At 44.4% G+C, this 26,875-nt stretch overlaps 1 pseudogene; it reads right to left on the minus strand.

Annotated features, from left to right (window-relative positions):
- The window catches only part of LOC111967605 (short transient receptor potential channel 3-like), an 84,377-nt pseudogene that overhangs the window by 27,968 nt on the left and 29,534 nt on the right, over positions 1-26,875 (minus strand).

Consider the following 26,875-nt stretch of genomic DNA (forward strand, 5'->3'; position numbering starts at 1 on the left):
GGCCGGTAGGGATATCCTTGTCTCAGTATGTAAAAAAAAAAAAAAAAAGTAATAAAATGTATGCACTCTAATGTAAGTCGCTCTGGATAAGAGCGTCTGCTCTTGGCCGGTAGGGATATCCTTGTCTCAGTATGTAAAAATGTAATAAAATGTATGCACTCTACTGTAAGTCGCTCTGGATAAGAGCGTCTGCTAAATGACTAAAATGTAAAATGTAAATGTAAAAAAGATGTCCATTTCTGTTTGGATCGAAGAGTGGGATAGAGTGCCATCTGAAACTATGCAGTGCGCCTAGTCTGACTTTTGACGATAGTTCGGCAGCCTCTGCCGCAAGGTTATTTTAGTAAACGAAAACGAAGAAAAAAAAATTACATTTGGAAAAGCAATTTAGTATACGCTGAAAAGGAAAATCCTAGCAGTTTAGAGAGTTGCGCCAGTAACCAAAAAGTCGCTGGTTTTAATCCCTGAGCTGACTAGGTGAAAAGTCTGTCGAGATGACCTTGAGAAAGGAACTAACCCTAATTGCTCCTCTAAGTCACTCTGGATGAGTGTCTACAAATGACACAAATTTGAATATAGTAAACTGAAATTGTCACATCCTGATCTGTTTCACCTGTCCTCGTGATTGTCTCCACCCCCTCCAGGTGTCGCTTATTTTCCCCAGTGTATTTATCCCTGTGTTTCCTGTCTCTCTGTGCCAGTTCGTCTTTATGTTTTGAACTGGAAACACTTACTGGAAACACTTATCTCCCTCACTAGCTTTAAGCACCAGCTGTCAGAGTGGCTCACAGCTCACAGATTACTGCACCTGTACATAGCCCATCTAAAATTTAGCCAAACAACTACCTCTTCCCCTACTGTATTTATTTATTTATTTTGCTCCTTTGCACCCCATTATTATATTTCTACTTTGCACATTCTTCCAATGCAAATCTACCATTCCAGTGTTTATTTTTTTTAATTTTTTAATTCACCTTTATTTAACCAGGTAGGCTAGTTGAGAACAAGTTCTCATTGCAACTGCGACCTGGCCAAAGAAAAGCATAGCAGTGTGAACAGACAACACAGAGTTACACATGGAGTAAACAATAAACAAGTCAATAACATGGTAGAAAAAAAGAGAATCTATATACAATGTGTGCAAAAGGCATGAGGTAGGCAATAAATCGAATAATTACAATTTAGCAGATTAACACTGGAGTGATAAATCATCAGATGATCATGTGCAAGAAGAGATACTGGTGTGCAAAAGAGCAGAAAAGTAAATAAATAAAAGCAGTATGGGGGTAGTAGGTAAATTGGTGGGGGTAGTTTACAGATGGACTATGTACAGCTGCAGCGATCGGTAGCTGCTCGGATAGCAGATTTTTAAAGTGTTGAGGGAGTAAAAGTCTCCAACTTCAGAGATTTTTGCAATTCGTTCCAGTCGCAGGCAGCAGAGAACTGGAAGGAAAGGCGTCCAAATGAGGTTTTAGCTTTAGGGATGATCAGTGAGATACACCTGCTGGAGCGCGTGCTGCGGTGGGTGTAGCCATCGTGACCAGTGAACTGAGATAAGGCGGCACTTTACCTAGCATAGCCTTGTAGATGACCTGGAGCCAGTGGGTCTGACGACGAACATGTAGCGAGGGCCAGCCGACTAGGGATACAGTCGCAGTGGTGGGTCGTATAAGGTGCTTTAGTAACAAAACGAATGGCACGTGATAAACTGCATCCAGTTTGCTGAGTAGAGTGTTGGAAGCTATTTTGTAGATGACATCGCCGAAGTCGAGGATCGGTAGGATAGTCAGTTTTACTAGGGTAAGTTTGGCGGCGTGAGTGAAGAGGCTTTGTTGCGGAATAGAAAGCCGATTCTTGATTTGATTTGGATTGGAGATGTTTGATATGAGTCTGGAAGGAGAGTTTGCAGTCTAGCCAGACACCTAGTACTTATAGATGTCCACATATCTAGTCGGAACCGTCCAGGTGGTGATGCTAGTCGGGCGTGCGGGTGCAGGCAGCGAACGGTTGAAAAGCATGCATTTTGGTTTACAGCGTTTAAGAGCAGTGGAGGCCACGGAAGGAGTGTTGTATGGCATTGAAGCTCGTTTGGAGGTTAGATAGCACAGTGTCCAAGGAAGGGCCGGAAGTATATAGAATGGTGTCGTCTGCGTAGAGGTGGATCAGGGAATCGCCCGCAGCAAGAGCAACATCATTGATGTATACAGAGAAAAGAGTCGGCCCGAGAATTTAACCCTGTGGTACCCCCATGGAGACTGCCAGAGGACCGGACAACATGCCCTCCGATTTGACACACTGAACTCTGTCTGCAAAGTAGTTGGTGAACCAGGCAAGGCAGTCATTAGAAAAACCGAGGCTACTGAGTCTGCCGATAAGAATATGGTGATTGACAGAGTCGAAAGCCTTGGCCAGGTCGATGAAGACGGCTGCACAGTAATGTCTTTTATCGATGGCGGTTATGATATCGTTAGTACCTTGAGCATGGCTGAGGTGCACCCGTGACCGGCTCGGAAACCGGATTGCACAGCGGAGAAGGTACGGTGGGATTCGAGATGGTCAGTGATCTGTTTGTTGACTTGGCTTCGAAGACCTTAGATAGGCAGGGCAGGATGGATAAGGTCTGTAACAGTTTGGGTCCAGGGTGTCTCCCCTTTGAAGAGGGGGATGACCGCGGCAGCTTTCCAATCCTTGGGATCTCAGATGATACGAAAGAGAGGTTGAACAGGCTGGTAATAGGGGGTGCGACAATGGCGGCGGACAGTTTCAGAAATAGGGGTCCAGATTGTCAAGCCCAGCTGATTTGTATGGGTCCAGGTTTTCCAACTCTTTCAGAACATCTGCTATCTGGATTTGGTAAAGGAGAAGCTGGGGAGCTTGGGCGAGTAGCAGCGGGGGCGGGGCTGTTGGCCAAGGTTGGAGTCGCCAGGAGGAAGGCATGGCCAGCCATTGAGAAATGCTTGTTGAAGTCTTCGATTATCACGGATTTATCGGTGGTGACCGTGTTACCTAGCCTCAGTGCAGTGGGCAGCTGGGAGGAGGTGCTCTTGTTCTCCATGGACTTTACAGTATCCCAGAACTTTTTGGAGTTAGAGCTACAGGATGCGAATTTCTGCTTGAAAAAGCTGGCCTTTGCTTTCCTGACTGACTGCGTGTATTGGTTCCTGACTTCCCTGAACAGTTGCATATCGCGGGGCTCTTCGATGCTATTGCAGTTCGCCACAGGATGTTTTTTGTGCTGGTCGAGGGCAGTCAGGTCTGGAGTGAACCAAGGGCTATATCTGTTCTTGGTTCTGCATTTTTTGAACGGAGCATGCTTGTCTAATATGGTGAGGAAGTAACATTTAAAGAATGACCAGGCATCCTCAACTGACGGGATGAGGTCAATATCCTTCCAGGGTACCCGGGCCAGGTCGATTAGAAAGGCCTGCTCGCAGAAGTGTTTTAGGGAGCGTTTGACAGTGATGAGGGTGGTCGTTTGACCGCGGACCCGTGGCGGATACAGGCAGAGGCAGTATCGCTGAGATCTTGATTGAAGACAGCAGAGGTGTATTTGGAGGGCAGGTTGGTCAGGATAATGTCATTAGGGTGCCCATGTTTACGGATTTAGGGTTGTACCTGGTGGGTTCCTTGATGATTTGTGTGAGATTGAGGGCATCAAGCTTGGATTGTAGGACTTCCGGGGTGTTAAGCATATCCCAGTTTAGGTCACCTAACAGAACAAACTCTGAAGCTAGATGGGGAGCGATCAATTCACAGATGGTGTCCAGGGCACAGCTGGGAGCTGAGGGGGTCGGTAGCAGGCGGCAACAGTGAGAGACTTATTTCTGGAGAGATTATTTTTAAAATTAGAGTTCGAACTGTTTGGGCATAGACCTGGAAAGTATGACAGAACTTTGCAGGCTATCTCTGCAGTAGATTGCAACTCCTCCCCCTTTGGCAGTTCTATCTTGACGGAAAGTGTTATAGTTGGGTATGGAAATCTCAGAATTTTTGGTGGCCTTCCTATGCCAGGATTCGGACACGGCAAGGACATCAGGATTGGCAGAGTGTGCTAAAGCGGTGAGTAAGGCAAACTTAGGGAGGAGCTTCTGATGTTGACATGCATGAGGCCAAGGCTTTTTCGATCGCAGAAGTCAACAAATGAGGGTGACTGGGGACATGCAGGGCCTGGGTTTACCTCCACATCACCCGAGGAACAGAGGAGTAGTAGGATGAGGTGCGGCTAAAGGCTATCAAAACTGGTCGCCTAGAGCGTTGGGGACAAAGAATAAAAGGAGCAGATTTATGGGCGTGGTAGATAGATTCTGGGCATAATGTGCAGACAGGGGTATGAGGGCGCGGGTACAGCGGAGGCAAGCCCAGGCACTGGGTGATGATAAGAGAGGTTGTATCTCTGGACATGCTGGTCTCAATGGGTGAGGTCACCGCATGTGTGGGGGTGGGACAAAGGGGGTATCAGAGGTACGGAGAGTGAACTACAGGGTCCATTGCAAAACAAAACAATGATAATGATAACTAGCCTGAACAACAGTATGCAAGGCATATTGATATTTGAGAGAGACATACAATAAGGCATAAAGTGATTGCAGGTCTTGATTGGGAGAGCTAGCTAAAACAACAGGTAAGATAACAGCAGCAATAACCAGGGTGGCTAGTCTAACACAGCAACAACAGGTAAAAATGGCGACGACTAGGCAGAGAGGGTCGGATTAACTACACACAGATCCTGAGTTAAAGCACAGAGCCGACAGATAAAACACAAATAAACAGAATGGAGTACCGTGAATTAATGGACAGTCAAGCATGCATCAGCTATGTAGCCAAGTGATCATAGTGTCCAGGGGGCAGCCGTAGATGGAGCAGGGAGGCCTCCACTAAGCTAGCACGCGGCGTTTAAAGTTAGTAGCCCGGGGGGTGGTCTGCTCAGACGGAGGGGGGTCTGCTCAGACGTGGTCGTGTCGACAGAGAATCCAGAGAATCCAAGCCGAATGGCGAAAGAGAGGTTGTGAATTGTAGGATTGTGTTTGCTAACTGGTGCTAGCTTCGTGGCAGTGGCGCTAACTGCGCTAGCTGCAAGCTAGCTGTGAGGATCAGAAGTAGTGGCTCAGGGATTACGGCAGGAATCCGGCGTTGTTGTCGAGAGACAGTCCGATGCTGGTAAATTGGTGAGTAATATCCAGGCTAATAACAGGGCTGGTGTCTGTGCAGAAGGTAAAAGCTACTAGCAGCGGCAAAAAAATGGCTAAATTAGCTTGTAGCTGATTTAGACCAGTTGTGATGGATTGGCAGGGCTCTGTGTCGGCAAAAAAAAGGTCCAGTCCAATTGGCAAAAGAGGTATTGTAGCCCAAGAATTCGCTGGTAGACCTCTTCGGCTAGCCGGCAGATGGGCCTAGCTCGAGGCTAGCTCAAGGCTAACTGGTGCTTGCTTCGGGACAGAGGTGTTAGCCAGTAGTAGCCAGTAGTAGCCACTCGGTTGCAGCTAGTGATGATACGGTGTAATTGTCCAGAGCTTGCGTCAGGAATCCGGTGATGTGGTAGAGAGAAAGCAGTCCTATATGCTCTGGGTTGATATCGCGCTTGCAGACTGGCAGGTATTGGCCCGGTATTGAAGCTGGCTGTGTCCGAGTTAAGGGCGAAGACCGCAGCAGTGGCTAACTGACTACTAGCTAGTAGCTAGTTATCTGGCTAGCTTCTGATTGGGGTTACGGTTCTAAAGTATAAAAAAAATAGCAGGTCCGTACCACATTGGGTGAGGCGGAATGTAGGAATGTATATTCAGTTCCTAGATGGAAAGTGAAATTAAAATATATACGAAATGTATACGAAAAATACGAATACTATTTACACGGGACAAGACAAGACAAAGACACATCCGACTGCTACGCCATCTTGGATTGGAATCTTGTTTTACTTGCTATATTGTATTTACTTTGCCACCATGGCCTTTTTTTGCCTTTACCTCCCTTATCTCACCTCATTTGCTCACATTGTATCTAGACTTATTTTTCTACTGTATTATTGACTGTATGTTTGCTTATTCCATGTGTAACTCTGTGTTGTTGCATGTGTCGAACTGCTTTGCTTTATCTTGGCCAGGTCACAGTTGCAAATGAAAGCTTGTTCTCAACTAGCCTACCTGGTTAAATAAAGGTGAAAAAAAAAAAATATATATATGTTAAATGCGTGCAAATAAAAGTTGCTTCGCTACCACACCCACAACGGAAGAACAATCATGGCCTTGGATTCTGAGATGGAAGACTTTTGTTAGTTCGGTGAGATGATAGGGCTGCGTTTGAACTATTAACATAGCACCTTTCATTATATGAGCTTCATAGAGATATCTGAAACACAGTTCCTAATAAGGCTACACAGTATTCATCACAGCATAGGCTATCCATTAATTTCAGATATTACAGAAAGGCTACTTACCAGGCTTTCTCGTGATTCCTTAGTAAAAGGGAGTTATGAAATCTGAAGACACGTTACACTAACCGAGACACATTAAACCAATCATATCCACTGTTTCAAACAAACTTTTCACTGCAATAAACTTGTGGTTTCTTTAACACAAGAGGGCGTTGTTATGTCTGAATTCATCCCCAAACCAACTAGGAAGTCTGCAGTGTTGAGAGCCAGCCTGCACTTAATTTCTATTCAGTTATGACTCACCATATATTCGGAGTCTGAACTGTGCGTAACATAACCATTCAAAATTCAGAAGATGAAACATAGGCATAGTCACTGCATTGATTTGTTCGCTCAATATGTCATAGGGGGATAGAAAAAGGAAGAAATGTTCCCTCCTCAGAGACAATTGATCTTGCGTTTTGATGCTTGGTCACAGAGTTTCTAAACCCAGTGGCGCAACATCGTAAGACTTCCGGTAACGCTTGCTAAACAGACCAAGCAGACCAGGCCGAGAAAATGAGAGAAGTGATCAATTATTCTTATTTTCTCGAAATCTAAACGTACAACCGAGCCAATGTCTTAAGTAATTGAAAGTGACAAACTGACCCGTTTTCATTTGTCAAAAACAACTTAATATCGAAGAAGTGCCTTTAATTTGAGGGCCTGCACATGCACAGTTTGTCGCAAGATGACCGTTAGAATCGATGTGCTTCTGCGCATGAGCTTAGCTAGCCAACGTCACCATGATACCGCCTACAGGTGTGATTTTGCATTTCTATTGGAAAAGTAGTTTATTTCTATCTTCAAACTGTAATGTTGTTTGGTAAATGAAGGTCAGCGGACCTCTTGGGTCATGTCAAAAGACCGGTAGTGACTCATTATAATAACTTCCTATCCTACCAAACGAGATGCATCTTTAATAGTGGAGCAACCTCGCAATACCGGTCATTTCAAATCAAAATAGATATAAATCTAAATCAATATATTCTAAATAGAATACTGCTTATGTCAAATTGACGTCAAAAGTTGAAATGTTTTGCATTTTAGCTAACCCTAAACCTTAACCCTTTTCCTAACCTTAACCTAATTCTCCTACACTGCTGTGTAAGTTCGCCTAACCTGCTACAAAAAGTAGATTTTGAGATAAGATGTATCTAATCTAGTCAAAACCTGCAGTACCTGGCAATGGTGTCACCCTCGACCGGGCCCGATGAGGGCCGTGTTCATTTGAGCAAGCAACGGAAACAGATTTTGAAACTTTTGCAACAGAAAACTAAAGTCCATGTAGTTTCTCCTTGTTTCAGTCCGTTTTCTTCCATTTGATGCCAAATTAACACAATCCTGGAAACCTCCCCATGCTGAGAACAGAATGGAGACTGTAGAGGAGAGGAAGGAGAGGGTTCATTTGCAGATATGTCACCATAATTGGTATTTCAATCTTGCGGGAGCCGCAGGGGGACTGAAGACTGCTCCTCGCCAAAATCTCATCTGTTTTTGCTCTCCCCAGAGAGTTGCCTGATCCTCTCGCTCGTAAGTATGTATTGTCACCTGCTCTTTCCAATTTAGATCAGTCTGGCTGCTAAGAGTTAAGAGATGGAAAGTGAATTGAAATTGTTCACTTTTCATTGAAAAGACCTCATTACTGTCAGTGTTTACATCAGTGTTTTAAAGGCAGAGATAGTCTCCTGACGATTGTGCCATACAGCTGGTCCGTTTTAAATGCTAGGTCCTTCAGAGCACATTGAAAAGGGATGTCCCTGCTAGATAAGTAGAGCACAGTATACAAAACAATATATTTAATTTAATTTGAATCTATCCAGGATAGTCCACTCCGTAACAATTGCCACAACTTTCAAGGGAGTCCTGGGAAATATATATGTAAATCAAATCAAATCGTTATTGGTCACATACACGTAATTAGGGAATGTTATTGCGGGTGTAGCGAAATGCTTGTGTTCCTAGCTCCAACAGTGCAGCAATATCTAACAATTCACAACAATACACACAAATCTAAAAGTAAAATAATGGAATTAAGAAATATAAATGTTAGGACGAAAAGTAAAATAATGGAATTAAGAAATATAAATATTAGGATGAGCAATGTCAGAGTGGCATTGACTAAAATACAGTAGAATAGATTACAGTATATACATATGAAATGATTAAAGCAGTATATAAACATGATTAAAGTGACTAGTATCCCATTATTAAAGTGACCAGTGATTCAATGTCTATGTACATAAGACAGAAGCCTCTAAGGTGCAGGGTTGAGTAACCGGGTGGTAGCCGGCTAGTGATGGCTATTTAACCTCTCTAGGGTACGTGAGACGGTAGCGTCCCACCTCTTCAACAGCTAGTGAAACTGCAGGGCGCCAAATTCAAAACAACAGAAATCCCTTAATTAAAATTCCTCACACATACATGTATTTTACACCATTTTAAAGATACGCTTTACGACGAAAGCAAACCAAACGATTATGTTAGGTGAGTGCCTATTCACAGGACTGTTGACATCCAGTGGAAGCCGTAGGAACTGCAAGCAATTCGCTTAGAAATCTGGTTTCCCAATGAAAATTCATTGAAAAGACAGTGACCTAAAAAAAAAAKCATCTGAATGGTTTGTCCTCTGGGTTTCGCCTGCTAAATAAGTTCTGTTTTACTCACAGACATGATTCAAACAGTTTTAGAAACTTCAGTGTTTTCTATCCAAATATACTAATAATATGCATATCTTATCTCCTGGGGATGAGTAGCTTGCAATTGAATTTGAGTATGCTTTTCATCCAAACGTGAAAATGCTGCCCCCTACCCTAGAGAAGTTAACTTCTTTGGTATAGGGGGCAGCATTGTCACTTTTGGATGAATTTCGTGCCCATAGTGAACTGCCTCCTACTCTGTCCCACATGCTAATATATGCATATTATTATTACTATTGGATAGAGAACACTCTGAAGTTTCAAAAAAATTTTGAATGATGTCTGAGTATAACAGAACTCATATGGCAGGCAAAAACCTGAGAAAAAACAGGAAGTGAAAATTCTGAGAGTGGTCGTTGTTAAAGTCATCGCCTATTCAATTCCCTGTAATATATGGATCTGTTTGCACTTCATACGCCTTCCACTAGATGTCAACAGTCAGTAGAACGTGGAATGAAGCTTATGCTGTGTTGTGGGACTGAAAGGGAGGGGAATGAGTCAGTGGTCTGGCAGATTGCCAGTTCCTGGTCACGCGCTTTCCTCATTATATCGTCTTGCGTTCCATTACTTATAGAGACTGAAAATAATTCTCCGGTTGGAACTTATTGGATATAAATGATAACAACATCCTGAAGATTGATCTCTACTAAGTTTGACCAAGGTTATTCGACCTGGATATAACTTTTGAAGTTTTTCGCCGAGTTCGCCTGGACCGGCGCCAGCGTTTGGCACGTGAACTAAACGTGCTAGCAAAATTAGCTAATTGGACACTAGTAATGGACATTATCGAACAAAACAACGATTTATTGTGGAACTAGGATTCCTGGCACTGCATTCTGATGAAAATCATCAAAAGGAAGGAATATTTATGATGTAATTTTCGTATTTCTGTTGACTCCAACACGGCGGAGAAATGTTGTGTATTTCTGAGCGCCGTCTCAGATTATTGCATGGTATGCTTTCCTAAAGTTTAAAAAAAATCTGACACAGCGGTTGCATTAAGAACCAGTGTATCTTTAATTATATGTAAAACATGTATCTTTCATCAAAGTTTATGATGAGTATTTTGTTTCTTTATTTGACGTGGCTCTCTGTAATTACCCCGGATATTTTGGAGGCATTTCTGAACATGGCGCCAATGTAAACCAGATTTGTGGATATAAATATGCACATTATCGAACAAAACATAGATGTATTGTGTAACATGATGTAATATGAGTGTCATCTGACGAAGATGTTTCAAAGGTTAGTGATTAATTTATTTCTCTATTTCTGGATTTTGTTACTACTATCTTTTGCTGGGAAAATGGCTGTGTTTTTCTATGGCTATGTACTGGAGCAACATAATTGTTTGGTGTGCTTTCCCCATAAATCCTTTTTGAAATCAGACATAGTTGGCTGGATTCACAACATGTGTAGCTTTAATTTGGTGTCTTTCATTGATTTTAATAGTAATATATTGAATTTGGCGCGCTACATTTTTTTTGGACTTTTTGGGCCAAGTGGGACGTTAGCGTCCCACATATCCTAGAGAAGTTAATGCAACCGCTGTGTCAGATTTCAAAAAAGCTTTACGGAAAAAGCAAACCATGCAATAATCTGAGTCGGCGCTCAGAGCCCAATCAAGACACAAATATATCCGCCATATTGTGCAGTCAACATAAGTCAGAAATAACATTATAAACATTCACTTACCTTTGCTGATCTTCATCAGAATGCACTCCCAGGAATCCCAGTTCCACAATAAATGTTTGTTTTGTTCAAAAATGTCCATAATTTATGTCCAAATTCCTCCTTGTTGTTCTAGCGTTCAGTACACTTTCRAAACTCACGACGTGCGGGCAAGTCCAGCGGAAAGTACGGACGAAAAGTTAAAAAAGTTATATTACAGTCTGTAAAAACATGACAAACGAAGTATTGAATCAATCTTTAGGATGCTTTTAACATAATTCTTCAATAATGTTCCAACCGGAGAATTCCTTTGTCTTCAGAAGTGCGATGGAACAGAGCTCGCTCTCACATGAACGCGCATGGTCAGCGCATGTTCAGGTCATGGTAGACCTTACTCAATCCCCTCTCATTCGGCCCCACTTCACAGTAGAAGCATCAGACAAGGTTCTAAAGACTGTTGACATCTAGTGGAAGCCTTAGGAACATTACCAATATCCCACTGTATCTTCAATTGGAGCTGAGTTGAAAATCGACCAARCTCAGATTTCCCACTTCCTGGTTGGATTTTTTCTCAGGTTATTTGCCTGCCATATGAGTTCTGTTATACTCACAGACATCATTCAAACAGTTTTAGAAGCTTCAGAGTGTTTTCAATCCAAATCTAATATGCATATTCTAGCTTTTATGGCTTTGTAGCAGGCCGTTTACTCTGGGCATGCTTTTCATCCGGAAGTGAAAATACTGCCCCCTACACCAAAGAAGTTTTAACAGTCTGATGGCCTTGAGATAGAAGCTGTTTTTCAGTCTCTCAGTCCCAGCTTTGTTGCACAGACTGGAATATGTTCTGGGATTCTTCCGATGGCATTGAGGAGTACACCACATCAGTCACTGGCTCCATCAATAAGTGCATCGATGACCTCGTCCCCACAGTGACCGTACATACATACCCCAACCAGAAGCCATGGATTACCACATTCTTTTGGAGAGATTGGAAACCCAAATTGGTCTACACYGACAAGTTCTGGCCTGGTTTAGATCTTATCTGTCGGAAAGATATCAGTTTGTCTGTCACGACTCCGACCGAAGGTGGCTCCCCTTCCCGTTCGGGTGGCGCTCGGCGTCGCCGGCCTACTAGCTGCCACTGATTCTTTCCTCCCCCTCCTTGTATGTTTATTGGTTACACCTGTTATGAGTTTGTGGTGATTAGTAGGGCTTTATTAGTCAGCCGGCCCGCCTGTTTCTTTGTGCGGGATTGTTTGTGGTAACAATTGTGTATGTTGGAGGACGAACGTTTTTGTCCTGTTTGTGGGTTTTGCTGGACTGTTTTAGTCCCCGTGTTTGGGGCATTTGTTTTTCGGCCACCCAGTGTTTCGTGAGGTGGCCTATGTCCGCAGTGTGTGTGCATTAAAGAGCACTATCTTGAACTCTCTGTTTCCTGCGCCTGACTTCACACCCACGACACCCAGATCGTTACATTGTCTCTGTGAATGGTTTGTCCTCTGACAAATCAACTGTACATTTCGGTGTTCCTCAAGGTTTCGTTTAGGACCACTATTGTTTTCACTATATATTTTACCTCTTGGGATGTCATTCGAAAACATAATATTAACTTTCACTGCTATGCGGATGGACACCACAGCGTGACATTTCAATGAAACATGGTGAAGCCCCAAAATTGCCCTCGCTAGAAGCCTGTGTTTCAGACATAAGGAAGTGGATGGCTGAAAAACTTTATACTTTTAAACTCGGACAAAACAGAGATGCTTGTTCTAGGTCCCAAGAAACAAAAGAATCTTCTGTTGAATCTGACAATTAATCTTGATGGTTGTAAAGTCGTCTCAAATAAAACTGTGAAGGACATCGGCGTCTCTGGACCCCTGATCTCTCTTTTGACGAACATATCAAGACTGTTTCAAGGACAGCTTTATCCAATCAGACATTTTCTGTCCAAAACTGATGCAGAAAAATTAATCCATGCTTTTGTTACTTCTAGGTTAGACTACTGCAATGCTCTACTTCCGGCTACCCGGATAAAGCACCAAATAAACTTCAGTTAGTGCTAAATACGGCTGCTAGAATCCTGACTAGAACCAACATTTATCATATTACTCCAGTGCTAGCCTCCCTACACTGGCTTCCTGTTAAGGCAAGGGCTGATTTCAAGGTTTTACTGTTAACCTACAAAGCGTTACATGGGCTTGCTCCTACCTATCTTTCCGAGTTGCTCCTGCCGTACATACCTACACGTACGCTACGGTCACAAGACGCAGGCCTCCTAATTGTCCCTAGAATTCTAAGCAAACAGCTGGAGGCAGGGCTTTCTCCTATAGATCTCCATTTTTATGGAATGGTCTGCCTACCCATGTGAGAGACGCAGACTCGGTCTCAACCTTTAAGTCTTTACTGAAGACTTATCTCTCAGTGGGTCATATGATTGAGTGTAGTCTGGCCCAGGAGTGTGAAGGTGAACGGAAAAGCTCTGGAGCAACAAACCGCCCTTGCTGTCTCTGCCTAGCCGGTTCCCCTCTCTCCACTGGGATTCTCTGCCTCTAACCCTATTACAGGGGCTGAGTCACTGGCTTACTGGTGCTCTTCCATGCCGTCCCTAGGAGGGTGCGTCACTTGAGTGGGGTTGAGTCACTGACGTGATCTTCCTGTCGGGTTGGCACCCCCCTTGGGTTGTGCCGTGGCGGAGATCTTTGTGGGCTATAACTCGGCCTTGTCTCAGGATGGTAAGTTGGTGGTTGAAGATATCCCTCTAGTGGTGTGGGGCTGTGCTTTGGTAAAGTGGGTGGGGTTTATATCCTTCCTGTTTGGCCCTGTCCGGGTATCATCGGATGGGGGTCACAGTGTCTCCTGACCCCTCCTGTCTCAGCATCAGTATTTATGCTGCAGTAGTTGATGTGGCGGGGGCTAGGGTCAGTTTGTTATATCTGGTGTACTTCCCTGTCTTATCCGTTGTCCAGTGTGAATTAAGTGTGCTCTCTCTAATTCTCTCTTTCTCTCTCTCTCGGAGGACCTGAGCCCTAGGACCATGCCTCAGGACGACCTGCATGATGACTCCATGCTTCCCCAGTCCACCTGGCCGGCTGCTGCTCCAGTTTCAACTGTTCTGCCTGCGGCTATGGAACCCTGACCTGTTCACCGGACGTGCTACCTTTCCCAGAACTGCTGTTTTCAACTCTCTAAGAGACCGCAGGACGGTAGAGATACTCTTAATGATCGGCTATGAAAAGCCAACTGACATTTACTCCTGAGGTGCTGACTTGCTGCACCCTCAACTACTGTGATTATTATTTGACCATGCTGGTCATTTAGGAACATTTGAACATCTTGGCCATGTTCTGTTATAATCTCCCCCGGCAGTAGCCAGAAGAGGACTGGCCACCCTCATAGCCTGGTTCCTCTCGAGGTTCTTCTAGTGTTTTGGCCTTTCTAGGGAGTTTTTCCTAGCCACCGTGCTTCTACACCTGCATTGCTTGCTGTTTGGGGTTTTAGGCTGGGTTTCTGTACAGCACTTTGAGATATCAGCTGATGTACGAAAGGCTATATAAATAAATGTGATTTTATTTGATTACAGGCAACATCCGCATTGAGCTAAAGGGTAGAGCTGCCGCTTTCAAAGAGCGGGACTCTAACCCAGAAGCTTATTAGAAATCCCGCTATGCCCTCCGACGAACCATCAAATAGGTGAAGCGTCAATACAGGACTAAGATTGAATTGTACTACACCGGCTCCGACACTCGTCGGATGCGGTAGGGCTTGCAAACTATTACATACTACAAAGGGAAGCACAGCCACGAGCTGCCCAGTGACACAGGTCTACCGGACGAGCTAAACTACTTCTATGTTCACTTCGAGGCAAGTAACACTGAAGCATGCATGAGAGCATCAGCTGTTCCGGACGATTGTGTGATCACGCTCTGTGAGTAAGACCTTTAAACAGGTCAACATTCACAAGGCCGCAGGGCCAGACGGATTACCAGGACTTGTACTCCGAGCATGCACTGACCAACTGGCAAGTGTCTTCACTGACATTTTCAACCTGTCTCTGACAGTTTGTAATACCAACATGTTTCAAGTAGACCACCATAGTCCTTGTGCCCAAGAACACTAAAGTAACCTGCCTAAATGACTACCGACCCGTAGCACTCGTCTGTAGCCATGAAGTGCTTTGAAAGGCTGGTCATGGCTCACATCAACACCATTATCCCATTAACTCTAGACCCACTCCAATTTGCATACCACCCCAACAGATCCACAGATGATGCAATCTCTATTACACTCCACACTGCCCTTTCCCACCTGGACAAAAGGAACACCTATGTGTGAATGTTATTCACTGACTACAGATCAGCGTTCAACACCATAGTGCCATCAAAGCTCATCACTAAGCTAAGGAGCCTGGGACTAAACACCTCCATCTGCAACTGGATCCTGGACTTCCTGACGGGCCGCCCCCAGGTTGTAAGGGTAGGTAACAACACATCAGGGGTGCGTGCTCAGTCCCCTCCTGTACTCCCTGTTCACCCATGACTGCACGGCCAGGCACGACTCCAACACCATCATTAAGTTTGCCGATGACACAACAGTGGTAGGCCTGATCACTGACAACAATAAAATAGCCTATAGGGAGGTGGTCAGAGACCTGGCCGTGTGGTGCCAGGACAACAACCTCTCCCTCAACGTGATCAAGACAAAGGAGATGATCGTGGACTACAGGAAAAGGAGGATCGAGCACGCCCCCATTCTCATTGACTGGGGCTGAAATGGAACAGGTTAACCTTTCTCGCCCCGGGGTTCCGCTAGCGGAACACCGACAACATTTCGCAGCGCGCGAAATTCAAAAATATTTTTTAGAAATATTTAACTTCCACACATTAACAAGTCCAATACAGCAAATGAAAGATAAACATCTTGTTAATCTACCCATGGTGTCCGATTTCAAAAATGATTTACAGCGAAAGCACAACATATGATTATGTTAGGTCAGAGCCAAGTCACAAAAACACACAGCCATTTTTTCAGCCAACGATAGGAGTCACAAAAAGCAGAAATAAAGATAGAATTAATCACTAACCTTTGAACAACTTCATCAGATGACAGTCTTATAACATCATGTTATACAATAAATTTATGTTTTGTTCGAAAATGTGCATATTTATAGCTACAAATCCTGGTTTTACATTGTGATACGGCGCCATAAGCACAAATTGTCCGAGAATTTTGGACAGTCACGTAATCTAACCAAAAAACGAATCATAAAACTCAAAAAATACATGTGTGTACACAAATGAAAGATACACTGGTTCTTAATGCAACCGCTGTGTTAGATTAAAAAAAAATAACTTTAGTACAAGTACAGCATGCAATATTGTGAGACAGCGCCAGCAATTCTCCGCCTTGTTGGAGCCAACATATACACAAAAATCCGACAATAACATCATAAATATTCTCTTACCTTTGATGATCTTCCATCAGAATGTAGTGCAAAGATTCCTTTATCCCACAATAAATCGTTGTTTTTGTGTTTTAGAATGTCCATTCTTCTGTCGAATTAGCAGCTTTGGCTGCATTGTGGCGCACACGTGTCCATCAACTCTTGGCGCATGGAACGAAAAATTCCAAAAGTCACAATAAACGAAAAGTAAAGGTAAAACTGGACACATCATAACTTGATGATCGTAATACTTCGTTGAAATCCATCTTTATGATGTTTTCTCATATGTATCCAATAAAGTCCGAGACGGAGCATTTCGTCGTGTATACCTAACGCATTTCAGAAGACAATGTCGTGTTCCTGGTGCGCAGTTGAATACTGCCAAATAGGCAGACCCTGTCACTCCAAAAGCTCTCATCGGTTCACATCAAGCTAGACACCCCATTCAACATTCTACTGCCTGTTGAACATCTAGTGGAAGGTGTCATGACGTTGGGTTGGGGGTAGGTTTATGAACAGTCATAAATACCTCTTTCCCCCTTTTTCTCTTCCCTACTATAAACTGAGTGACATAAGAAAACCCATTGGTTAACATAGAGATTCTGGGGACATCAGAAGGTGGGGAAATGAACTATATTCTGGTAATCCGACCAACTGAACATATGCGGCTGGTACTTAAAGGTATATTATGTCAGTTCGGTTGCCCTCTGACACATTCTCATCATGATAGAATGACAACTCTACTGTGGAAAGTCTAAACGTCAGAGGTATCGGATTCACATGGAATTGTTTGTTTAATTCAAATGTTTGAATATGAATTATTTGTGAAGAGATTAAATGTAATTTTAACTTCCAAATGAGAGATCTGGGCTTTCATAAGTTTTCCTCTGCTCACAGTGGCCCGCCCCTGTGAAGAGGCATGGGTTATAAACTTTTCAGACACACCCTCTCCTCCACTATAAAAGCCATTGACAAGAATATACTTTCTGTTCCGGGACATTTAGGATGACGATCCGATGTCAGAATGGTTCAGACAATAACTACAGAACTAAGCCAACATCAGCATGGACTTTGGTTGCAAATGGTCTAATGAAACTTTGAACTCGTATTCACTACAGAAGTGATACCGCCTAGCCGTTGAGTTAGCAACAGCCGCTACAAACGCAGGTTAGGAAGGACAGTCCGAGTATCCCGTCTACTACACACGACGTTACTCCAACGTATCCAGTGATCACCAGAGACATTCTTCAAAGGACAGAGGACTCGGGTTGGCGATACGGTCTTCCATCTACCACCAACCTACTGAAGCGCAGCTCAGAGTAAATATTTATTGCATTTTCCTTTTCAAATGGGCGGTAATTTAGAATGCATAAGATACTGTATTTCTGATAGCACAGCTTCGGCCCTGTCCCAGTCTCCCGCTCTTTCACTAAAATCCCGCCCCTTTTCTTTGTGTAACAAGCTGTCATATCTATTCCGCCCGCTAGGGACGTTTTCTGTATGACGGCACTTTGTAATCAAGTTATGATTTAATTGTATATGTGTGATTCTGTGTGATTAGTTAGGTATTTAGTAAATAAATAAACCCAATTTTGTATTGCTGATTCAACTTGTTAGCCAGGATTCTTGCAGATAATCAAGGATTTACAACTTTCAGATGAGACTGAATAAACTGACGATTAATGTGACTGCTATGAATGTAAAATATTCCTAAATCTTTAAGAGTTTATTCGAAAGATAACAGCTCTATAAATATTATTTTGTGGTGTCCCTCTCTAGTTAATTACATTCACATGATTAGTTCAATCAGGTGATATTAATTACGGAGAAATTATTTTATAGAATAGCATGTCATAGCAATTAATCTGGCCTGGTCAAAGACACGACAAAGGCGTATTAAGTGCATACAGATCCATAAATATAAGGCAATTGAATAGGCAAGCCCTGACACAGAGCCCCATGTTCAGAATTTTCACTTCCTGTTTGGAAGTTTGCTGCCAAATGAGTTCRGTTTTACTCACAGATATAATTCAAACAGTTTTAGAAACTTCAGAGTGTTTTCTATCCAATAGTAATAATAATATGCATATTGTATGATCTAGAACAGAGTACGAGGCCCAAAGTGAAAACAGCGCCCCCTATTAACAAGAGGTTTTAAGAGCTTCAAGTTCCTTGGTGTCCACAACACCAATAAACTATCATCGTCAGAACACACGAAGACAGTCGTGAAGAGGGCACGACAAAGCCTATTCCCCCTCAGGAGACTGAAAAGATTTGGCATGGGTTCACAGATGCTCAAAAAGTTCTACAGCTGAACCATCGAGAGCATCCTGACTGGTTGCATCACTGCCTGGTATGGCAACTGCTCGGCCTCTGACCAAAAGCCACTACAGAGGGTTGTGTGTACGGCCCAGTACATCACTGGGGCAAAGCTTCCTGTCATCCAGGACCTCTATACCAGGCGGTGTAAGAGGAAGGCCTTAAAAAATTGTAAAAGACTCCAGCCACCCTAGTCATAGACTGTTCTCTTTGCTACAGCATGACAATCGATACCGGAGCACCAAGTCTTGGTCCAAAAGGCTTCTTAACAGCTTCTACCCCCAAGCCATGAGACTCTTGAAGAGCTAATCAAATGGCTACCCAGACCGTTTAATGATGCTACTACTCTCTGGTAATGATCTATGCATAGTCACTTTAACACTACCTACACGTACTGTGGCAGACCAGGGGGTTGGGTCAAAACATTTACACAGATCAGACACGGACAGAGTAGGATTAGCTCAGTTTCAAAGGTGTTTATTAAAATAATAGTCCAAAAGAAAAGAGTAGGTCTCCCCAAGAGACCCTCTCCGGGATACCGTCATCTGGGCCCCGGGTCGTGKTGTATCCTGTGGGGATCAAAACTGAACTCCCTCCTGTTACCTCTGGTACCGTCCCCAAACCATCCCCCAAAAACATTTCCACTGCATTTCAGCCCTGCCACAAAAGGACCAGCTGACATCATGTCAGTGATTCTCTCGTTAACACAGGTGTGAGTGTTGATGAGGACAAGGCTGGAGATCACTCTGTCATGCTGACTGAGTTCGAATAACAGACTGGGAGCTTCAAAAGGAGGGTTTTGCTTGGAATCATTGTTCTTTCTCTGTCAATCAAGGTTACCTGCAAGGAAACACGTGCCGTCATCATTGCTTTGCACAAAAAGGGCTTCACAGGCAAGGATATTGCCAGTAAGATTGCACCTAAATCAACCATTTATCTGACCATCAAGAACTTCAAGGAGAGCGGTTCAATTGTTGTGAAAAAGGCTTCAGGGCGCCCAAGAAAGTCCAGGAAGCGCCAGGACCGTCTCCGAGTGCATCTCCACGCACAGTGAGGCGAAGCCTTTTGGAGCATGCCCTGGTGTCAAGAAGGGAAGCAAAGAAGCCACTTCTCTCCAGGAAAAACATCAGGGACAGACTGATATTCTGCAAAAGGWACAGGGATTGGACTGCTGAGGACTGGGGTAAAGTAATTTTCTCCTGTGTCATGCCAACAGTAAAGCATCCTGAGACCATTCATGTGTGGGGTTGCTTCTCAGCCAAGAGAGTGGGCTCACGCACAATTTTTCCTAAGAACACAGCCATGAATTAAGAATGGTACCAACACATCCTCCGAGAGCAACGTCTCCCAACCATCCAATAACAGTTTGGTGACAAACAATGCCTTTTCCAGCATGATGGAGCACCTTGCCATAAGGCAAAAGTGATAACTAAGTAGCCCGGGGAACAAAACATCGATATTTTGGGTCCATGGCCAGGAAACTCCCCAGACCTTAATCCCATTGAGAACTTGTGGTCAATCCTCAAGAGGCGGGTGGACAAACAAAACCCCACAAATTCTGACAAACTCCAAGCATTGATTATGCAAGAATGAGCTGCCATCAGTCAGGATGTGGCCCAGAAGTTAATTGACAGCATGCCAGGGCGGAATGCAGAGGTCTTGATAAAGAAGGGTCAACACTGCAAATATTGACTCTTTGCATCAGTTTCATGTAATTGTCAATAAAAGCCGTTGACACTCATGAAATGCTTGTAATTATACTTCAGTATTCAATAGTAACATCTGACAAAAATATCTAAAGACACTGAAGCAGCAAACTTTGTGAAAATTAATATGTGTCATTCTCAAAACTTTTGGCCACAACTGTACAGCTGGTGAGCAATCAGCCCCAATTAGTCCTGGCCGGAGATCCCGTCGAGACCTGGCACGTCATGATGTATACTCGGTCTGTCACTCGACGAGTCTCCCCCTGGTGGCTGACCTGCTGTACCCCCCCCCCCCTCCCCCCTTAGCTCTGTCCGGGAGGGGACGGTCATCAGTGCGACATATGTCTCCCTTCTCGATAGGGCATTCGCATTTCCATGCTTCGCCCCTGACCTGTGCACAACAGAAAAAGAGAAGCGTTGAAGGGACAAGAACCACCTGGTGACCCGATTGTTTGTGTCCCRTCCCCTGGCCATCCAGACCAGGGAGGCATGGTCCGTGACCAGGGTGAAATAGGCACCTAACAGGTAATACTTGAGAGTGTCTAGCGCCCACTTCACCGCTAGACACTCTTTCTCAACGATAGAGTATTTTTTCTCTCTGGGTATCAGCTTTCAGCTGATGTACATGATGGGGTGCTCCACCATCTGGGACAAAACGTCTCCTAGTCCCGTGTCACGTGCATCTGTCTGGACCAACATCGGCACCTGGAAATTGGGCATTACGAGAATTGGATGGGAGCACAGCGCTTCCTTCAGGCGGCTGAACGCCGCTTCTGTCTCTTCCGTCCATTTCACTGTTTTCATGAGGCGGGCCCTGGTTAGATCGGTGAGGGGGGAAGCTATAGCCGCAAAGTTGTGGATAAACTGGCTATAGTATCCTGCCAGTCCCAGGAAGGACTTGACCTGTGTCTTGGAACAGCTCCCGGGCGATTCCCTTGGACACCGCCACCAGTAGGGGAATGGCCTCGGGATACCGGGTGGCATAGTCTACGATTACCAGGATGTACCGGTGTCCTTGTGCTGTTTTTACCAGGGGTCCCACTATGTCCATGGCGATGCGTTAAAAGGGCACCCRGATAATCGGTAGGGGGACCAGTGGGTTTCGGAAGTGTGCCTTTGGGGTAGTCATTTGACACTCCGTGCAGCTGCAACAGTAGTCTTCTACGACCCAACTCATCCTGGGCCAGTGGAACCGGGCAGCGATCTATTCCCGGGTCTTCTCTATTCCCAGGTGCGCCCCCAAAAGGTGGGTGTGGGCCACGTACCGTCTGGGCAGCAACAATACCTCTCGAAGTTCCCCCTGTTGGTGCGACACCTGATACAAAAGGTTATTCTTGATTTGGAGATGGGGGTATTGCCAGTCACTCACCCCCGGAAGTAGCTGTCCATCCACCGCTATCACTTGGGCTGCGGCGGATTTCAAGTTAGGGTCCTCCCACTGGGCTGTCCCGAATTGTCCCCTCAGTTGGCCCCCAGGGAGTGTCTCGACTGGCCCCTCGAGATCGAGGAAGGGAAGGCTGGGCTCTTCTTCCCGTGGTTCCCCAAGGGGGTTTGGGTTCCGGCACCCCCTCCGACTCCGGACCCGTAGATACAGGAAGGTCAACCGTTTGCTTCCGAGCTGCACAGGCGATGGGTCGTCCTTGCTCTCTTCTTCGGATGGCTCGTACCTTCTTCCTCAGCCCGTGCCCCCACCGGGCCGCGAACAGTGGACAATCTCGTCCCACTAGGAGAGGTACCGGCAACTCTGGTACTGCACCCAGCATCATCTGGCAGTTCCCTTGTGGCGTCACGATGTTGGCCCATATAGTTGGATACCACTTTGTGTCCCCGTGACACAGAAAATGGACATCCCCTACCCTGTTCGGTCTCCTGGTTCAGCAGGCTCGTGGTTACGAGGGTAACCATACTTCCGGAGTCTAATAGAGCTTCCGTGTCGTGTCCGTCAATCTTCACCGGGACAATGGGTGCAATTGATTCGTGGTGTGCCCAACAGGTGACGTAGTTCACTGCGTGACCCACCTCGCTTCTGGGGCTTGCTGATGGCATCAACTCCTCTCGAGCCGGGCAATTCCAGGCCATGTGCCACCGGGCGCCACACTCAAAACACCTCCTTTGGTCTCCATCTACCTGGGGTCGTCGGTGGCGGGTCGGCCCTACCCCAGCRGTCTCTCCACGGGTTTGCGGTCCTTTGGCCCTGCCGACTGTTGGTTTGGGGTACCCAGCAGTGGGGCTGTCCTTCCGACTCCTCGAATGGGTCGTCGACTCGGCCCGGCTCCCACTCAGCAGGGCCTGAGTGTTCTGATGCGTCTCCACTGCTTCCAGGAGGCCCTCCAAGGTCTGGGGTGCGCATAGACTCGCTGCCCTCTTCATGTCGTGGGGTAGTACCCGTAGGAAGCGATTCAGGACCACTTTGTCTAGGATGGAAAGGGTGGGTACGTCGGTTAGGAGCCATCCCCTGGTGACGCGTAGTAGGTCGCTCATCTGGGCTCGGGGGAATGCATCGGCTACGAACCTCCAGTTATGAAATAGTTGAGCCCGATGGGCCAGGCTGTACCCGTAGCGGCTGAGTATCTCCTGTTTGAGTCCGTCGTAGTTAGCCGCCTGTTCATCGTTTTGGGCATTCCCAGAGAGGATCGGGGCCAGCAGACTGGCCCACTTCTGCCTTAGTCATGTTTCCCGTAGTGCTGTCCGTTCAAACGTACAGAGGTAGGTTTCGATGTTGTCATCTTCTGTTAGCTTGATTAAAAACTGGTTTTGGATGTAATTCAGTAGACGCTCCTCCTTGTAGCTTCCTAATTTCCTCAATAAGCCGGAAGTTTTGTAGCCGCTGTTCCTCCAGCGTTCGTTCCTGAACCGCCTGTTGGTCATGTTGGGTCTGGATGAACTGAGCTATCAACTCGTCCATGCTGATGCTGCGTAAACATCAACCCTGATCTGACCACGTTGTCAGAGTGCCCGCATTCTCCACCACTTGTGGCAGACCAGGGGTTTGGGTCAAAACGTTTACACAGATCAGACACGGACAGAGTAGGATTAGCTCAGTTTCAAAGGTGTTTATTAAAATAATAGTCCAGAAGAAAATAATATGTCACCCCAAAGAGACCCTCTCCGGGATACCGTCTTCTAGTCTCCGGGTCGTGCTGTATCCTGTGGGGATKAAAACTGAACTCCCTCCTGTTACCTCTGGTACTGTCACCAACTACACGGGAGTCCTTTCCTCCCCCAGTCTCTCCCTAGTGTGCTGCCCTTCTGGCAGCTTTATGGGACTTGTACAGCTGGTGAGCAATCAGCCCCAATTAGTCCTGGCTGGAGATCCCGTCGAGACCTGGCACGTCCAGCAGATGGAGCCATCGCCTCGTGATGTATACTCCATCTGTCACCAGGCCTCGACGAGTCTCCCCCTGGTAGCTGACCTACTGTACGCCACAAGACATATTACCTCAATTACCTCGACTAACCTGTGTCCCCGCACATTGACTCTGTACCGGTACCCCCTGTATATAGCATCGCTACTGTTATTTTACTGCCTCTCTTTAACTATTTGATATTTACATTTTTTACTTAAACTTCTTGGAACTATAGGGGGTGCTGTTCCGCATTAGCATATTTGGGTCTCCAAATTAAACTGCCTCGTGCTAAATTCTTGATCGTACAATATGCATATTATTGTTATTATTGGACTAGGAAAACACTTTCTAGTTTCTATAGCCTTGGAATTTTGTCTCTGAGTGGTACAGAACAAATATCTACAGCACTTTTCATGACAGGGGTCAGATTTTCAGAATTTTTACCCCTGATCTGGAGTCTGTTTTTAAGGCGACAGTGAATGCTATGAAGAAACCGACACTGCCTACGTCTTCCTCTGGGTGTCTGTACGTCATCACGTTTTGAATGGAATCTATTGCACAATCACAGCCACTATAAAACACGAAAACGTGCAAGTACCGCTCTCTTCCTGCATGCGTCGTGTCGCAACATGGACATCAAGACGCTGCCTCCTTCCAAATCGTTGTTTAGAGAGTAATATTTCTTCCCGGTCATGTTTTTAGTCGTTATAGTTGTTAAAAACATCATAATGTAGTTAATTTGAACCGTTTATAGCATTTATATCCGTTTAGTGCGATTTTGAGGAATTTGTTTGTTGTGCACTCTGAAACTTTGGACACGTTTTGGGGTCCCGTTCGATCGTTAGTGGATATTTCGAAGGACAGAGGACATCTATCGACCAAAGAAGATTACAACATAGAAAGGATACATTGCCCAAGAATCTGATGGAAAAGACAGCTCAAAGTAAGCAATATTTTAATATGATAAATCGTTGTCTGTCGAAATATTTTAAACGCATATTTCGCCATTTTGTTTGTTATCGCGTCACTTGGCGAACCCTGTATTGAAAAAGTAAGGATAATTTTAAAAATGTAAGTCAGCGGTTGCATTAAGAACTAATTTGTCTTTCGATTCCTGTCAACCCTGTATTTTTTAGTCAAGTATATGATTAGCTTTCAATTTAAACTAGATCACTCTGAAAGATGACGTCAGACATTTTGAGGCTTGATTTCCTAGTATTTTCATTGTGTAACCACGGTTTTGTATGGTAAATATGCACATTTTCGAACAAACTGTATATGTATGTTGTAAAATGATGTTACAGGAGTGTCAATCGGAAGAATTCTGAGAAGGTTAGTGAAAAAATTAATATATTTTGGGGTGATTACGTTATAGCGCTCTTTGCTGGAATCGATGCTCTGGTAACGTTTGCACATGTGGTATGCTAACTTATCGATTTATTGTGTTTTCGCTGAAAAACGCTTAGAAAATCTGAAATATGGTCTGAAATCACAAGAACTGTTGTCTTTCCATTGCTATGCTTTGTCTATTTTTATGAAATGTTTTATGAGTAAGTAAAATTGGTCATACACGTTGCTCTATCTAGTAATTCTAGTCGATTTGTGATGGTCGGTGCAATTGTAAACTGTGATTTCTACCTGAAATATGCACTTTTTTCTAACAACACCTATCCTATACCAAAATATGTTATCAGACTGTCATCTGATGAGTTTTTTTTCTTGTTTGTGGCTATCAATATCTTAGTTTAGCCGAATTGGTGATAGCTAGTCGGTGAGAGAGAAAATGGTGGACAAAGAAAGATGGTGTATTTTGCTAACGTGGTTAGCTAATAGATTTACATATTGTGTCTTCCCTGTAAAACATTTTAAAAAACAGAAATGATGGGTTTATTCACAAGATCTGTATCTTTCATCTGGTGTCTTGGACTTGTGATTTAATGATATTTAGATGCTACTATCTACTTGTGAAGCTATGCTAGCTATGCTAATCAGTGTGGGGGGGGTGGGGGGTGATCCCGGACCCGGGGTAGAGGCTCGTTAGAGGTTAACACTTCTTTTTCCTTTAACTGAATTGTTGGTTAAGGGATTGTAAGTAAGCATTTCACTGTAAGGTCTACACATGTTGTATTCGGCGCATGTGACAAATACAATTTGATAGCAGGGTGAACAGGCTGAATTTTTTCTGGATTTGGGGACTATGAAAAGTCTGGTGGGATAAGTGTGTGTGTCAGAGCTATGCAAACGTGAATGTTTCTTATAAAAAGAAGAAGTAATGCAGTCAGTCTCTCCTCAACTCTTATCCAAGACAGACTGGCATGCATAGTATTAATATTAGCCCTCTGATTACAATTAAGAGCAAAACGTGCCATTCTGTTCTGGGCCAGCTGCAGCTTAACTAGGTCTTTCTTTTCAGCACTGGACCAAACGACTGGACAATAAGTCGTTCAATAAGGCTCTAGTTTTGTCTAATCTTGATTATTTCAAGATTAGACAAAACTAGAGCCTGCAGAACTTGCTTTTTGGAATATGGTGTCAAAAAAAAAATCTCTTTATTACGGCTAGACCTCTCCCCATCTTTGCAACCAATGAATCTATATGTTTTGACCATGACAGTTTACAATCTAAGGTAACCCCATGTAATTTAGTCTCCTCAACTTGTTCAACAGCCACATCATTCATTACCAGATTCAGCTGAGGGCTAGCACTTAAGGAATGATGTACCAAATACAATGCTCTTGGTTTTAGAGATGTTCAGGACCAGTTTATTACTGGCCACCKATTCCAAAACAGACGTCAACTCTTTGTTAAGGGTTTTAGTGACTTCATTAGCTGTGGTTGCTGATGCATATATGGTTGAATCATCAGCATACATGGACACACATGCTTTGTTTAATGCTTGTGGCAGATCATAGGTAAAAATAGAAAAGAGTAGAGGGCCTAGAGAGCTGCCCTGCGGTACACCACATTTTACATGTTTGACATTAAAGAAAACCCTTTGAGTTCTATTAGATAGGTAGCTCTGAATRCACGATATGGCAGAGGTTGAAAAGCCAGAGCACTTAAGTTTTAAACAACAGGTTATGGTCAATAATATCAAAAGGCTGCACTGAAATCTAACAGTGCAGCTCCCACAATCTTCTTATTATCAATTTCTTTCAACCATCAGTCATGTGTGTCAGTGCAGTACATGTTGAGTGCCCTTCTCTATAAGCATTCTGAAAGTCTGTTGTTCATTTGTTTACAGAGAAATAGCATTGTATTTGGTCAAACACAATTTTTTCCAACAG

Source organism: Salvelinus sp. IW2-2015, linkage group LG8 (genome assembly GCF_002910315.2).
Source record: "Salvelinus sp. IW2-2015 linkage group LG8, ASM291031v2, whole genome shotgun sequence".
Lineage (NCBI taxonomy): Eukaryota > Metazoa > Chordata > Actinopteri > Salmoniformes > Salmonidae > Salvelinus > Salvelinus sp. IW2-2015.